This window comes from Sycon ciliatum, chromosome 6, assembly GCF_964019385.1.
Source record: "Sycon ciliatum chromosome 6, ocSycCili1.1, whole genome shotgun sequence".
In the NCBI taxonomy this organism is placed as follows: Eukaryota; Metazoa; Porifera; class Calcarea; order Leucosolenida; family Sycettidae; genus Sycon; species Sycon ciliatum.
This window is the reverse complement of record NC_088648.1, coordinates 24,669,055-24,676,347: the sequence shown is the minus strand read 5'-3', so window position 1 is coordinate 24,676,347 and position 7,293 is coordinate 24,669,055.

Here is a 7,293-nt window from a genome sequence, read left to right as displayed (position 1 = left end):
GATATGGCAAAGGTGCTGAGGCCTGACTGGATATGGCAAAGGTAGTGAGGCCTGACTGGATATGGCAAAGGTGCTGAGGCCTGACTGGACATGGCAAAGGTAGTGAGGCCTGACTGGATATGGCAAAGGTGCTGAGGCCTGACTGGATATGGCAAAGGTATTGAGGCCTGACTGGAAGTGGCAAAGGTAGTGAGGCCTGACTGGATATGGCAAAGGTAGTGAGGCCTGACTGGATATGGCAAAGGTGCTGAGGCCTGACTGGATATGGCAAAGGTATTGAGGCCTGACTGGATACGGCAAAGGTAGTGAGGCCTGACTGGATATGGCAAAGGTACTGAGGCCTGACTGGAAGTGGCAAAGGTAGTGAGGCCTGACTGGAAGTGGCAAAGGTACTGAGGCCTGACTGGATACGGCAAAGGTACTGAGGCCTGACTGGATATGGCAAAGGTACTGAGGCCTGACTGGAAGTGGCAAAGGTAGTGAGGCCTGACTGGAAGTGGCAAAGGTACTGAGGCCTGACTGGATATGGCAAAGGTATTGAGGCCTGACTGGATATGGCAAAGGTATTGAGGCCTGACTGGATATGGCAAAGGTACTAGAGTAGTCAGCATTAGGTGCTGGGAGTTTCAGATAGCACTAGCACTGTCGCTTTCAAAACACGTCTAGAAGTGGCTTACCTTGACTGCTGCTGTTGCTGCTGCTGCTGCTGTTGCATCCGTGTACCCTATCAGCTACTATGCCACTAAGACAAACGCAAATATACGAATAAGTTGAAAACGAGCTGTTACTGCTGCCATTACTGCTGCTGCTACTGCTGCTGCTGGAGGATTGAGCACTGCTACTCTGTCCCTGCGGGAATTTGCGGAAAAAACTCTCGAAAACTTGCGCAAGAAATTGCGGCAGAAAACAACAAAAAATGCGATGAAAAGTGCGGAATGATGCAGAACTTGCCAGGAATTCGCGGAATTATTTGCAGAAAATTGCGGATTTGGGCCAAATCAGGCACGAAATTTGTTGCATCGTATATCTACTCCGGAGTAGTACTAGTCATACTGTGCAAATAACGTACAGGATCATGGAAAGCACTGTGTGAAAAGTGCATGAAACATGTGAGATAGAGTGCAGAAAACAACAAAAAACGCGGGAAATCGCGGGTTTGGGCCAAAATCGCGAAATTTGTTGCATCCGTGGAATCGCGATTTCCTGGAGGGACAGGCTACTGCTGCTGCCGGGGCTGCGGAAAACGCCCTGGCATCTGCTGTTCCCGGGGCATACGGCCTGCGCATGTCGGCAGGGGTCGTGGGGTCATAGTGGTCATAGGGGTCATAGTGGTCATAGGGGTCATAGTGCCACGGTGTGCGAGCCACCCAGGAGCCAAGCAAATGCAGTTACAATTTTTTCACATTTTCGTGCCCATTCTGTCCGTGCGCGGGACCCAAACCTAAAACAAGTCCAGAAGCAGCCATGGGTGGTGGGGTAGGGCCCTCAACGTGGCCCTGGAATCTGTCACAACGGAACGAGTGGGCGTTCTCTCACAGACTCCCACAGACCCAAGTCAATTTTTGAATTGTTTTTAGGTTAAGCACGTGCTACGAGGTCGTACCTTTGATACAACATCCAGCTGGGACGTCCACAGCAAGCCATTTCCACAGCGCTGCACACCAAATCCAGGATACCCTCAGAAACCGGCAAAGACTACCACTCACGTTCCACTACTGCCTAGTACTGAATCCCACCTGACTTCTTGACACGACTCAAACTTGCCAAAGTCACTAAATCAACGTCAACTACAATAATCAAGCCACATATCTGCAACGTCACGAGGGTGCTGGCAAAAGTCCTGCTGCACGGCGGCGGGCACCATGCAGCCCAATACGTGGCTCGAAAACGTGATTTTTGGACTTGGAGCAAATTTCTGCACACTTTCGCGCGTTTCCATGATACATGTACGACAAGTTGCGCACGGTCTGCTCACATTCAAATACAGTACTGCCAACAAATGACAGCGTGCAACAAAAAGATCTTTCCTTGCAAGGGCACATTTTCGGCCATAACTCTTGAACGGCTGGTCAGATCGGGACACAATTTTCAGAGAATTTGCAGCTATTCATGCTCTTTCAACTGACATAGCACTCAATATGAATTTACAAATTCGATTTTCAGCGAATTTTTGGGTAGTCTGCCACCTTAGGTGGAAGGGTTGAGATGAGACAAACTGGGAGCCAGAGAATTTTTTCAAGGACGAGTACGGAAGAGACATTGTTCCACTTCGAACTTATAAAAGAAATTTATCCTGAATTGTGTAAGTATTTCATTCTATTGTGTTTTTCCCTGATTGTATTGAGTTCTAGCAGCTTTGATTTGATTTTCGTCTACTAGTACGACTCGTATTGCACAAACGAGATGAGGGGGATGGCGTAACCGTTACACCTTCTTCTGCCTTCCTATCACTGCACTCCTTGTATGCGCTTATCACTGCACAGCTTGTGCGCGCCTATCAGTTGCACAGCTTGTAGCCCTTTCCCAAAGGTGCTCTTTTAATTCGCACTTAGTGCTTTTCGCGTCCCTCAAAATATGCTGAAAAGGTGCTCTCTTTCCAGTGAAAACAGGCAAAAAGTGCTCTTTTTTCAGTGAAGCATAGCCATGATACATGTTCAGATATGAACCCAAGCTGAGAAATGAATACGCCCTCTTCCATTTATGGGTCCACGAAAGGCAAAACAGGAAGTAAATTTCAAAAACCCACTTTTTACAGCATTGTGTACACCTGGTACAAGCTTCACCAACTTGTTGCCCCCAAAAAAGCGGCGTGCCAAGGCCCATCGAGCACTCGGAAACTGTGATCGCATGCATGAGCATTATACAAACAGATTTTAGCACTTTTTCAGCTAAAAAAGCTCAAAAAGGGCGATATTCACCAAAAAACGCAATAAAGGGCGAAAGAAACGGGCTTTTCCAAACAGGGCCAAAAAGGGCGAGCACCTTTGGGAAAGGGCGAACAGCTTGTGCGCGCCTATCAGTTGCACAGTTTGTGCAACTAATAGCACTTACTATTCACGGCTACCTTTCGCTTTAGCACCTATTATTCTACTTACTGTATAAAACTGCTTCTTTACTAATAAAGAGACGGATTATTCCTTAACCGACTAAGTGAGACGTTTACAGATTCACTCGCATCTTCTGCTACATGTACTGTATCAGTGTGAGAAAGAACTTTGAAGAATGTATTGCCATGATTTCTAAAATTCTACCCTCTTTTCATTGAAACCAGGGAGTCGTAAAAGCCCTTACGACTCCCTGATTGAAACCATTATCTGCATGACTTCCGAACCCTTTACCATGCAGACCACCAGCACTGATCATTCAGGTGCATTGTACACAATTATGTAGCTTACATACTAGAGCTGTGGTACAAACATGTAGTTATGCTCCTACCTCCGAAAGGATGCCAAAATATGCTCCAAATTTTCAACCACCTAATAATTATGCCGGCATAATCCGCCGGTGCCTACTGAGAGCATGAGGGGTGAGACGAGTACTGCCGTGTACTTACAAGTTCTAGTAGGATTTTTTCGCTGTCGGCAAGCGATGACACATACTCAACCTTGGTAGACTGTCTACAAGGCCTCTCTGTGACTGTCTCATTAGCTTCCAAAGCTTGCTAGACCAAGAACACAGGCCTTAATGGTGAATGTCACACCTCACATTGTGAGAATCAACACTGTTTGGCCGGTCGCAGTTTGAATGGCTACATGTACATCTACGTGTACGTTGTCGATTATCACATACACTCGCTCAGTGGCGCGAGTCGTGGGTACTGGAGCAGTGGAGGGCAGACAGGTGCAGGGAGGAGGTAGGGAGCCTCGCGCCTTTTCGGGACTGTCACTTGGTTGCTTGGGACGCGTGATCTGGTTGTCTAGCTCTGCAGACAAGACTGTCACAGTGTCAGTTGGTTTGAGACACCAGCGCGCAAAATCGATCCGTGGACTGATGCCAGTGGTGGACTGGTAGGTCCCTGTCGACATGTCCTTGCCTTACTGCAAGTATCTCCACGATCATGGCAAGTAGTCGCCTGGTAGATCTACATTTACACAGAGTTAGCTCCGGGACCGGTACTACATATATACATGTAGAGTCTACTACAGTCTACAGTCTACATGTAGATCTAGTACTACACAATGTCATGTCGTCGCTCTGTTTGCAAAGCTCCACCCAACCTCCCCCCCCTCCCCGATGTGCGTAATGACTTGTAGCTATTTATACACGAAGCGCAACCAAGCAGTTAGATCACCTACACTACATCCTAGTCTACAGGCTACTGCAGTGTAAGTCCCCATGCTACTCAAGACAAGTGCAGTGGTTGACTACTCCCTGGTTGAGAGGCACCTCATACTCGGTTATAGAAAAGGTAGAGAGAAGAGTTCACCGAAAATTTCCCCTAGTGCACAGTCATTCACCAGAAAGGCTTTTTCTCTCTTTTGTCTTCATTGTTGTCATCATGTCGCTTTGATACCGACGCCCCTTTGTAGGGTTGCTGGAAAGCAGGCGAAGGCAGCAAGGCATGCAAAGCTGAGGCTGCGTTTACACGACAACGATTGAAAACGATTTGCGTTTACACGACAACGAAGTAGGACCTAAACGGAACGAAATCGTTGCGTTCACTACTATCGTTTACACGAAAACGATACCTAAACGGAACGAAATGGAAACGCACTTCACTTCAAAGTGTTTTGAAACGTTTTCAAAACGTTTTCGTTCTCGTGTAAACGGTGAAAACAGTGAACACGATTGGAAACGGAGCGCGGTCATGGAAACCATTCCGCGCGGGACTATATTTCGCGGGAAATGCCTGACCTTTGCGACCACCAGCACGTACCGTACCAACTCCAACTACAACGTGTTACTTCCCGCCCTTGCGCCAAGCCAGCACGTGCTAACTCCAGCCTGATAGCCCGTTTTCCGCTTTCGTGTAAACGGTTCAAAACGATTTGCCGTACTCGTGTAAACGGTTTGAAAACGATTCGAGGCTAGCCCGTTTTCGTTCCGTTTCGTTTCGTTTCGTCTCCGTGTAAACGCAGCCTGAGGTAGCGACGGCAGTTCGGCAGTCTGTCCGGGTGACGGTAAGTAATTAGTTCGTTCGGTGAATCAAGCACCCCGTTGGAGTATTGCGCTCTAGCATAGTTTTGCTTGGAACAGCGGTAAGCAGGAGCCGTTCTTCCTTCCCCGTTTCTCTACCTTCGGCTGTGGGTCGATGTGAAGCGATAGCACACTCCTAATAGCTTCATTGAAAGATTATTTGGCGACACAACGATTGCCTTTCAAATCTACGTTCCGGTTGGCTTCGCCACATGGGGATAGTGATTGAATGAATTTTCATTTTGACCATCATTGTTACACCTTGCCGTGGGTTCACCTGTGTTTGAGAATGTGTTGGTCAACCCAAGGTAATGAATCGTGTGAATGCTTCATTTCCAAAGTTAGTTGCCGCTTTCCTAGGAGAGTAGATCGATGCTTTTCCGTTTCTTTGTGGTTGTATTTTGATCGAATACACCACATCACCACTTATATTTTGATGTCTTGCACTAGGAACAGCTCAGTGAAGAGGATCTACGCGTGCAGACGACTCGTGCTAGTGCGTAGGGAACCACAGTTGCTGGCAGTCGCGTCCTGCAACAGAACATTTGTCGGAATGCTAGTACCTGAGCAGCCGTCCAATCGGATGTCGAAGGACTAGGTGAGTTTCATTCGTGGCACCAACTGTCATCGCCCAACGGGTTGATCGCTGTGGATGTATTCATTCAGTCGTTTGCGGCGACACAAATCGGTTTCTTACTTTTTTTTCATGTTTTCACAAAGCTCAGAAAAAGGTTTCCATTGGATTCAGACGGTCCTTCATGTCTGAGGTATGTGGACACTTGTCAGTCCGTGGGTGTCCCTCAAAGGCACGTTAGATCTAGTCCAGAAAGTTTGTTGAATGACGTCATACACTGTGTATGTATGTACACAGGAACACCTGATACACCTACTACAGGGTTTTGAGGCGGCGAAAACTCACATCACGTGGTGTGCTGTTCCTGTTGTACCTTTCCAGCACATTTTTAGTGAGCAGCGGAGTAATAAGATTAGCACTCCCTGACAGAAAATCACTGTGATTATGCAACTCCCCAGTACGATCATGGCAGAAAGTCAGATTGCGCTCACGCTATCCTCCGTTCTACGTACAGTAGTACGCAACGTATCTGAAACACATGATGCGAGTTCTCGCAGTCGGAGATCCCATGTGCATCGAGGCACACTTGTGAGCTTGTTTTAGTCTTTATGGTACAAATAACTGCATGCTCTGTACATTCCTGGAGGCCACTATTTCTACATTCCGTATTTCCCGGAGTATATGCCAAACAGGAGCATAAGTCGCACCCAGATTTTATCATAAATTACAGTCATCTACCCTATTTTAGCACCACATATTCCGTGTACCTCTTTTTCTTCTTGTTATGGATTTGACATTGGTGATCAACAACTGCTTGTCCTCTGATGAGTTCCCTTCATCTTTTTATAGAGCGAAACAAGACTTATCAGGAATAATTAATTGCTGTTATGGAGTGGCTAGTGAACAGTTTGTGCTAATGTCTGCAAGCATCTTGCGGTCTCATCTAGGCACAAGTATAACTACAAACTATATTGATGAATGGACCAAGCGGGGGATGACGTCACCAAATTACCATCATGTTTTGGATTTAGCCATTGCTTGGCCACTGTTCTGTTGTGTCGTTAGTCCAATATTGGTGTTGAACAGACCCCCCCCCCCCCCCCCCTCTCCCCCACACCCACCCACACGCACCCACCCGCGCACACACGCATGCACACACACACACACACACACGCACACACATGCACACACATACACAGACGTGCGTGTGCACACACACATTCTCGCTCTGTCTTTTGTCTGACAATGGGCGTCAGTTGTACTTTGTAAGTAGTGGGTATTGAAGCACACGCGCCACTGACTAGCCACACTCTAAATCACCATGATTGGTCTATTTTGCTACCTGGGAGGGACTGAAGCACACATGCTGTTCTCTACTGTATGATTCAGAGAATATTATAAAGCCACCCGAGTACCAGACCCTACATGAGTATAGTCCCATGTGAAAGGTGCAGTCTAAGAAGCGTCGGCCCATGATATATCTCAACTGGGATCCAGTTTTTAACTTTTTTTTTTTTACTGAGTCCACTATGATCTCGAATGAATACGGAAAGTGGTGGCGTGGCCCTGCTGCTCAGCCGACC